This window comes from Monodelphis domestica, chromosome 4 (assembly GCF_027887165.1).
Source record: "Monodelphis domestica isolate mMonDom1 chromosome 4, mMonDom1.pri, whole genome shotgun sequence".
NCBI classification, from domain to species: domain Eukaryota; kingdom Metazoa; phylum Chordata; class Mammalia; order Didelphimorphia; family Didelphidae; genus Monodelphis; species Monodelphis domestica.
In genome coordinates, this window is record NC_077230.1 from 305,855,051 (window position 1) to 305,865,531 (window position 10,481).

Genomic DNA, 10,481 nt, shown 5'->3' on the forward strand with positions numbered 1-10,481 from the left:
CTATTCACCTCCATTTAATGGGTGAGTTCATCCCATTCACATTCAAAGTTATGATTGTCACTTGTGAATTCCCTGGCATTTTGTTATCCTCCCCTAATTCTGACCTTTCTTCTTTTGCTATAACCTTTTAAACCAGTGATTTACTTTAAATCAGCCCCCCCTAGTCCCCTCCCTTGATATGCTTCCCTTTCTAGCCCCTCCCTTTTTGTTCCCTTCTTTTTTAGGGTCTGTTAACTTCCCTCCCCCCTCCTTCCCTCTCTTTTTATACTCCCTTTCCCCTATCCCCCTTAATTTCCTCTTCTCCCTTACCCTGTTGGATAAGATAGAATTCAAGATCCCAATGGATCTAGATGCTCTTCCCTCTCAGAGTAGATTTCATTGAGAGTAAGGTTTAAGTAATACCAATTAGCACTCTCTTCCTCTCCTTCTTATAGGAGAATTCTTCCCCTCCACTTCCCATGTGTATTTTTGTGTAAGAAAGATTATTTGATTTAATTTTTTTCTATTTCTTCAAGTATATCTTAATACCATCAACAATTCCCTCTCCCTCTTTCTTTCTTTTTTCCCTCTGTTCTCCATATCGTCTTAATGCTCCAATCTTTCCCCATGAGTGATTCTTCTAATTACTCTAATAATGCATACAATTTTTGAGTTACACATTACATTTTACCCACATATTAATATATATAATTTGATATAAATGTAGTCCTTATAGAAGAGAGTTTGAATAAAATAAAAAGAACATTTTTCTCCTTTTCCCTTTCCTTCATATTTATCTTTTCATGTTTCCCTTATTCTTTGTATTTGGATGTCAAACTTTCCACAGAGTTCTGGTCTTTCCTTTACAAATACTTGGAAATCTTCTATTTTGTTGAATGCCCATACTTTCCCCTGGAAGTATATAGTCAGTTTTGATGGAGAGGTGATTCTTGTTTGAAGACCCAGTTCTCTTGCCTTTCTGAATATCATGTTCCGTGCCTTGCGGTAATTCAGTGTGGAAGTTGCCAGGTCTTGTGTGATCCTGATTGGCACTCCTTTGTATCTAAATTGTCTCTTTTTGGCTTCTTGTAGGATTTTTTTCTTTTGCTTGAAAGCTTTTAAATTTGGCAATTACATTCCTGGGAGTTGTCTTTTGAGGACTTAGTGTAGACGGTGTTCTATGAACTCTTTCAATGCCTATTTTGCCCCCTTGTTCTAGAACCTCAGAGCAGTTTTCTTGGATGATATCTTGTATTATGATATCAAGATTTCTGTTTATTTCTGGCTTTTCAGGTAGACCAATGATTCTCAGATTGTCTCTCCTTCCTCTGCTTTCCAGGTCTGTCACTTTGTCAGTGAGATATTTTATGTTGTCTTCTAATTTCTTAGACTTTTGACTTTGCTTTATTAATGCTTGATCTTTTGCAAGATCATTGTCTTCCAGTTGCCCAATTCTGACCTTTAAAGCCTGGTTTTCCTTTTCAGTTTTGTCTGTCCTGCTTTTTGAGGCTTCCAGCTGTTTCTCCAATTGGGTGTTTCTGTCCCTCAGATTGTTGAATTCCCTTTGCATTCCATTTTTCCTGCCAGAAGGCTTCCAGCTTTTTGATAACCTCCAATTTATGTTCTTCGAGAGGTTTTGGAAAATTTCCATTTCTTTTGGAAGGCTTTGGAGCATTTATTTGGGTTTCCTCTTCTGCTATTTCCTTTGTATTCTTTATTTTTTCCTCTGTAAAAAGTATCCAAAGTCATCCCCTTCTTCTTGCTTTTCTTGCTGTTGGGATGTTATTCCTGGGAACTGTTTGCCATCTCTATGGTTTTTTTTCTTCCCTTTCCAGTCATTAATCTGAGTGAGAATGGCTGGCTCTCCTGACTAAGAGCTGACTAAGACCACCAAGGATTTTGCCTTGGGCAAATTCTCAATTCTCCGCAGCTGCGCTATCTTCCAGGGAAGTCCAAGTTCTGCTCTCCCCTGCCTGCCAGTGTTTCAGGTGTTACTGCTCTCAGGGGTAAGTCCTTGGTGGTCTTAGTTAACTCTCAAGACCTGTAGGTGCCCCTTGCTCACTTTAGGGGTGCCCTTCACACACTAGTTGATTATGGCACACTAGTTCTGAGCGCCCAAGATCTGAGGTCCCCTTGCCCACCTGCCAGGGTTTGGGGTGTTTCTGCTCACAGGAGTAAGTCCTTGGTGGTCTTAGTCAGCTCCCCAGACCTGGAGCTGCCTGTTGCTGAGTCCTGGGGTGCCCCTCCCTCACTTGTTGATTCTGGCACGCCCTGACTTTAACTCTGGCTCCATAGGTGTGGTGGGGGAGGGTAGGTCAGCTCAGGTTTGGGTGGGAGCTTTTTCTTTCCCTTATAGTGTGGAAATGCCTCAATCCCATGTACCATCAGTGCTGCACCCTACTGTGGAGTTCCTCCATTCTTATGAGGATGGTTTTTGGGGGTCTTTTGAGGTCATCTGTATCGTTGGGTCTGAGGAGGGGAAGCGAGCTGCGTCTAATCTGCTGCCATGCTTACCCAGAAGTCCCAACACTCACCAAATGCTAAATAAATGCTTTTGATGTTCTCTAGCTGAAGGACTCTGCACAGGTCATTTAAACTCTATGTGTTTCAAAGGACTTGCTTGAAGACTGCCAAGAACTTATCTATTTGGTTGTAGATGGGTCACAATCTGAACTGGTTGGAGGGACTTACTACACTGATGAAAATCAAAATTCATCATGTATTTGTGAATGGATTTGCATGTGGCAGGGGCCATCTGGTTCCTAGCTAGAGTGTCAAATGTCCTTTCTCCTTGGGCTCTAAGGCATAATTCATTTGAATTGGCAAGTCACTCTGCAACATCCCTTAATTAGCTTCTAAGCTATTCTTTTGAATAAAGACAGTATGACACAATATAAAGAAAAACTCACCAATTGGACTCAAAGGATCTTAGCTGGAAATCCTTTCTGACACTACTTGAGTGTCCTTGGAAAAGTCATCTCACCACCCCTGGCCTCACTTTCCTTATCTGTAAGATTAAGTGGTGAGAGTATTTGGCATCCAAAATCCCTTCTGGCTCAAAATCTATACTTCTGTAAAATGTACAAATTATTCTCAGAATATACAAATAAGACAAACCTACATCCTATTTAATTCCAGGAATCGAAAGTTTTACCTGTGTAGTTGAGCTGTTGGAAAATCAAATTTGATTGTTTACTTGAAAATGCTACCTTTGCCAAACACCCACAGTGTCATGAAGTGATAACTTGTCTGTAACTTTTAGACTCTCCTAACTCAAGGAATATTCAAAGTGATGGATGCCAAATTGTTGCAATTACGCTATTATTTGGTGCCAAAGCCAAGGCATATATTTTTAGGGAGAACAGCATCCCTTTGCTCTTGTGAAAATTTCAAAAAAGAAGATATATGGAAAGAAAACTCCCTCTAACTAGATCTTTTTGGTTAATTATGGTTTAATGAATTTGATGCCAGAGAAGTGGGGTTCAAATCCCAGCTCTCTCATTTACTGGCTGTGTGATTTTGGACAAGTCCTCCAACACAGAGGTGTAAGCACTGCGACAAAGCTCAAAGTGTACGACGCAGTGGTCCTCAGCTCGCTCCTGTATGGTTGTGAGACATGGACACTGTACCGGAAGCACATGAAACAGCTGGAGCAATTCCACCAATGCTCCCTCCGGTCAATCATGAGGATCCGACGGCAGGACTGAATCACCAACCAGGAAGTCCTCGACAGAGCCAACTCCACCAGCATCGAAGTCCTGGTCCTCCAAACCCAGCTACGATGGTCTGGACACGTCATCTGCATGGACCCACCGCGAATACCAAGACAGGTATTCTATGGTGAACTGTCAGCTGGACTCAGGAAAAAAGGCCGACCAAAGAAAAGATACAAGGATCAGCTAAAGTCCAACTTGAAGTGGGCTGGCATGACACCAAAGCAACTAGAACTCGCTGCCTCTGTCAGAAGCAGCTGGCGAACCCACATTCACCATGCCGCCACCACCTTTGAAGATGAATGAGGTCGACGTCTTGCCGCTGCCTGAACGCCAACACCAGGCCACACCCGCACCTCCCGTAACAACTGGCGTCCCATGCCCCATGTGCCACAAACTGTGCACCTCAGCCTTTGGACTCCAAAGCCACATGAGGGTACATCAATAGATGATAATGCACAAAGACAATAGTCATACTCGATCACCAAGAGACTACTACTAAGACTAAGATGATTTTGGACAAGTTGCTTAGTTTTTCTGAGTCTTAGTTTTCTGATCTGTAAAACTCTCTCTCTCTCTCTCTCTCTCTCTCTCTCTCTCTCTCTCTCTCTCTCTCTCTCTCTCTCTCTCTCTCCCCTTCTTCTTCTTCTTCTCTCTCTCTTTCTTTGTCTCTCTCTGTCTCTCTGTGTCTCTCTATGTCTCTCTGGCTCTGTCTGTTTCTCTAAGGGATGGGAGATGGACTAGATTACCTTGAAAGTCCCTTCTAGTTGTAAGATCCTATGCTAATATTGAAAACTGAGTAGGATGTGAACAGAGAGAGTCCAATGAATTAGTATTTCAAGGTAACTTCCCATTTAGAAAGATCTGATCTCCTGACTCACCTGCCCTCCCACACAAGGGGAAAGAGTCCAAACCATGATATTGGTTCCAACTATCAAGTATCTAATTTAGAGTAACATTAATTTGGGTGGAGGTGAGAGGACCTAGAAGTCACTTTGCACAGCTAATGAGGTTTATTAGGACTAATAGAAAAACTGTTCTCTCTTGTGTCAGCATAGAAAAGTAGAATTAGGGCACTGTAGGTTCTGGGAAGCAGAAGGGAGCTATGGGATGCTTAGAAGACAACTTGGGCATGGTTTTCTTTCAGCACTGCTGGGAATAGCCAAAATGAGGGGCAAGCTGATTGAGTAAAACTTCTGTAGAGGTAATTAAAGATTGCCAGAGAGTCAGAAGGATATTGATGCACAGCTGGTGTATTACCAGCTTGTGTTTGCATGCAAGAGGGTATAGTAATGAGGAGAAAAGATGAAAACTGAACCTGAGGTGAGAATCAGTAGAGTGAGAGATGAAAGAAAGAAGAATGTGGCCTGTCTGTGCCAAAATACTTTGTTATGGCAAAGAACTGGATTCTAAAAAGGTGCCCATCCACTGTGGAATGGCATATGGTGTATAAATGGAATGGAATATTATGTACTATGATAAATGATGAAAGGGGTGGTTTGAGAGAAACTTGGGAAGCCTTGGAAGAAATAATGTAGGATGAAGTGAGGAAAAGCAAGAGAACTATGTCTATAATAGCAATAACTTTGTAGAGAAAAAACAACTTTGCAAGATTTATTAACTTTTACCATTGCAGCAAGCAACCATAATTCCAAAGGATCATGGATGAAACATTTTCCCCACCTCCTGACAGAGAGGTGATGGACTCAATGTGGCAGAATGTGGCATGCATTTTTTTAAAACCCTTACCTGTGTATTGGCTCCAAGGCAGAAGAGTGGTAAGGACTAGGCAATGGGGGTCAAGTGACTTGCCCAGGGTCACAGAGCTGGGAAGTGTCTAAGGCCAGATTTGAACCTAGGACCTCCCGTCTCTAGGCCTGGCTCTCAATCCACTGAGCTATCCAGCTGCCCCCCTGTGGCATATGTTTTGAGACAGAGCCAAGGCAGGAATTTATTGGGGTGGAGGTTGCTTTGAATTCAGATGTTTGTTGAATAATTATGAGAAAGTCACATCACCTCTCTGAGATTCAGGTTTCCTCATGGTTAAAATATAATAATATTTATTACTGCTTTTGTCTTTGGACACAAGGTCCTAGCTTATCAAGAACATTATTCTATGTATGTTGAGGCTGAGCAGTGAAGACCCTTTTTGCCTTTTTGTATGGTACAGTGGGAAAACTCCTCCAAAATATTAGTCCTTGAGTCAGAGGATCTGGTTTCAAATCCTACTTTTGATAATCTATATGATTTTGTGTGAGATAGCCTCCCCCAGCTTCAGTTTTGTTATTTCTAAAATAAAAGGGTTAAACTAAATGATGTCTGGGGCTCTGTGACTCCTATGAGACCTTAACCACTCTTGTTCCAATTAATTTCCCAAAGTCTCTGAATCCCTCTAGTAGGGGAAAATGAAAATGAAAATGAAAAAAATGAAATGAAATTAGTAGGTTGTGTGGCACAGGGTAGTCACATGAGTGGCTAATTTCATTTCATTTTTTATTCACTCAAAAAGTTGAATCATCTTGCCAACTAGATCCCAAACTCTGAAGGAGAGAACCAAGGCATACACAGAAACATAAAACAAAGGGCATTGCATCTCAATGACACATCTAAATGAACTATTTTATTAGCATAGGCAGGAATCATGTAGGAAGCAAAGGAAGGCATTACAAGATGTTAGAAAACTTTGTTGTACAAGAATAGTGTTAAATATTAGATAACATGTTAAATATTAAATACCAAACTACTATCAAACATCGTGAAAAATCTGAACTAACATCTAAAATCTTAGGGCAGAAGGAGGTTAGAGGAGAGAAGCAGGTCTGTGCTAAGTGGCAGAAAAGAAAGAGAAAGAGAAGTTAGAGAAGGAAAAGGAAGAGAAAGAGTTTGTTCAAGGGTTGAAGTGGGATAAGGCTAGTGATGTGGGAGAAACATACCCAAGTTTGTAGCAGGGTCTTGGCCCAAGAATGTGAGACTCAAACTCTGTTCAATCCAGAAGTAAGAAAAGAATTTTACTTGAGGAAGTGATTTTTGGTGGCATAATAGTCTAATCACTGGTGTAATAGTCTGGGGGCTAATCAGGTAGTCTTAACACTGATGGACAAGCCTAGGAGCTAGTAGAGTAGCCTCTTTGGAGCTGATAGTATGAAATAATAGCTCTGCTGTAGAGTGGCAACTTCCACATCCCATGGATCAAGGTTGGCATATTTACTGCGGTCTCATAGCTTAGCATCTCCTTTTCAAAACTCAGGTGGAAGTGTGTTTTGGGGCTCATTGTCATAGGGAATAAGGAGCATGTGGAAAAGTGGGAGATTCTTCTGCAATGCCAGAGTTCCCAGTGCTCAGGTTCCATGTCCTCCATTGTCCACCATGTCTTCATTGATCGATGCTAGGGAGGTTTGGCTGCCCTTCTAGAGTGAGAACATGGGGAGTGAGGACATGGTACATTGGAGGACCAACATAATAAATTAATTATCTCTAAGAATAATATAAGCAATTAATAAAACAGAGTAGATACAAAGCTGAAGGCCAGTATAGAATGTTACAGACTCGGTACACAGAGTGGGTAATTGAGCAATCTACAATCCATGCTTGACTAATAGGGAAACTACGGGCTTTACAGTTGATGTTTATCCAGTGCTAACTAGTGAGAAATGTAAGATTTCAGAGTGCGAGGGTCCCATTCCTATTAATGCCCCTTATTGCCCACTGTCAGCCACATCACTAGGATCAGCCAAAATTTAGATTGCATTCTTACCACCAAGGGTTGGTGGAGAGATTTCAGAGGTTCATGAATTGGATGGGGGGAAATGACACCTTTATTTCCATTGATCATGAACTGAAATTTAGCATTTACTTCAATTAGTTAAAACATGATTAGGATTCCATGTTATAATCTCTTGATTTACCCAGATCCTGGCTAGATAGATGAATTTGAGGACAATCCCTTCTGATCTCTGTAATAGTTAAAATTGTTTTGACTAAATTTATCAGTTAAAAAGAATTGTTGTGGTCGCCATTTATAAAATTAACTCTTAAGCCATGAGGATGTTACTAGCTTTAGTAACTTTATTACAGCAAGTAGAGATAGTAAAGAGGGAAATGTAGGAAGGAGGTAGAAAATATTGCCTAGCTAAATTAACTAAGTTCAGATCTGAGTGCCTCACCAAAGGAAGCATCCCACCGAAGACAGGAGAAGAGCTGAAAGGTCAGTGTCTCCTCAACCCAAGCGAGTTACTGAAGCTGAACTCCTTGAGCTACCAACACAGAATCTCCAATGAGAAGTCCTAGGCAGAAGAATCCATCCAGTGCAGAAAACCCTCCAACACAGAGACACCAACACAGAAGTTGTCCCTTAGCAAGAGCCACCAAGGCAGCAGAAGTGACTCAGAATGCCCTTGGCTCACTTTTATGAGCAGTTTTCTCCACATCACTTCCCGTCTCTCTGGTTTCTCCTTCCTTTCACTGTGGGTTGGTCTATCACATCTCAGGAACCAATCAAAGTCTCTCAATTTGCCTAGTGCTGGGGGGGGCAGTTCTTGTGGTCTTTTAGGACTAAATGTTAATGACTAAGTAAGTGTGAACTCTTTGTTAAGTAGGGGTACTTCACTAGGGGAATAAAAAATTCCCTTTGAAATCTTCCTATCTTTTCCAGTCATTTCACAAGGACTAACTCACCAAACAATGAGGCAGCATGTTCTGGTGGAAAGAATGATGAATTTGGAGCTGGAAGGCTTGGTCTTGGGCTGTAGCTGTGTCACTATTTTCTTTGCTTTGGATAAATCACTTGACTTCTCTTTATTCTGGCAAAGTGAAGGGTTTGGGTCTAGTTCTAAATCCTAGAATTTTTAGGGTGTAGCTTGAAGGCTGTGGTGGTCCCAAGACCCAATTTACTTGCAGATAGGATATCTAAGATTCTTTTAATAGTAGAGAAAGCCTTTTTATAACATAATTATGATATATAAAATATCTGATCACATACATGACAACACACCTCACACAGAAGTTAATAAGTTGATCAGTTAACAGCGAGAAAGGGAACGTGAAGAGCCCAGACACATTTCTCAATGTTGACTAGGATTGATTTCTTTTACTTTAGATATCTAAATAGAAGTTTTTCCCACCACTTACTGGCAATGGTGCTGTTGATTTGACTATATTGATTCATGTGATTTATGTACTGTCATCATAAAATGGCTTCATTCTGTGACAAGGAAATCACTTTAAAAGACTGATATATATTAATTCAAGGTCGCCAAGGAATTCAGCTATGTAATTCCTTAATGAAAACTCAAGTCAGCAGTCAACCTTTTATGGAGTTTAATTACAAACAGGAGGAAGAAAGGTATTAGAGATAGAGAGAGGGAGAGAGAAAGGGGAGAGAAGGGAATAGGGCTTAAATACCCCTTCTGTTTAGGCTGGGCCAAAAGGCCCAAGCCCTTAGATAGCTGAGGCAAAGAAAAGAGATCAGTCCCTATCACTCATGTGACCAAAATGGAGAAACAGTCTCAGGGGCCTCCACCTCCAGCTTCCTTCAGAGCAAGCTTCTCAGAGTACAACCTCTCAGAGCAAAACCTCTCCAACCTCTTCAGTCCTCAGACCCCGCTATCTTTAAGGAAACCATCCAAGTTCCCTCCCCTCAGTTCTCACATCTACCTATCACTGTCCATGTCTTCCCTGTGCCAATGGTGGCTCTAGCTTAACCCAGGACCGCCCAGAGGTCTGTGGCTTTGCACATGTCTGTTGAAGGTCATATTCTCAAATAATTAAATCTTGATCCTTTGCTGCAGCCCTTCCTAAATCCTGCTACCCTGAGCAGGGTGGAGATTGGAAGTTCCAAGACCTGGTTCTGTCATTCCAAGTATCTCTATTGTATCAATTCTAAAATCAATCATGACTCAAAGAACTTCCTGTTCTATGCTTAAGCATAGGTCAAAGCCCTTTCCATTGTTCAGCAAAAGGTTTCTGTCCTAAAGTAATCTTAAGTAGGGAGGAGAAGGAACCTCCCATGCCAATGGGGTTCACATTCCAATAGAGTTCCCACTATCAGTAGGAAATTCTTCAAGTATGAAATTTCCCAATGGTGAAATTTCCAACATTTATAAGTCCAAGAAATTTTTAGATTTACAATTCTCAGAGGATTTGTTAATCAAGGATTTGCTATACTTTTGTAGCTCCTCACTTATTAGGTACCACTAAGCATATTGATCTTTTCCTTGCATCTGGGAAATGTAGACACTGGAAGAATAAACATACTATGGCCAAAAGAGAAGACTAGAGAAACAACTCCACAATATTGAGATGTATATGAAATGTAGAACTTTTAAAAGTTCTCCAAATCATTCATTCCTTTTTTGATACAAAAGGAGGTAGCTTACATTTCCCAGAATATTCTAATTAAGGGTATACCGATCTTTCTTAATCATCTCTCTACCTAGAGAGCAGTAATAAATATTGGTGCAAAATAATGGATAATTTTAAAATGATCTTTTTTTTATTTTGGAATTAATTTTAGTTTTTTCAGCATGTTTACCATTCTAGTTATATTTTCCATAGAATGATATTAGTATTACTCGGTATAATATGGAGAGCATAAAATCAAGACAAGGTAGTCCAAAACCCATGGAGAATAAGGCTTCAATTAAATATGGCTTTCAAAATAATCTGCAGGACCAGATAGCCTTCATGAGCACTGGCCAATAGTTCGAGAGCAGGATTCAGAACCTTTTTTGTTTGTTCCATAGATTCCTGTAGCATTCTGGTGAAATCTATGAGTTGTTCGAAATGTTAGAG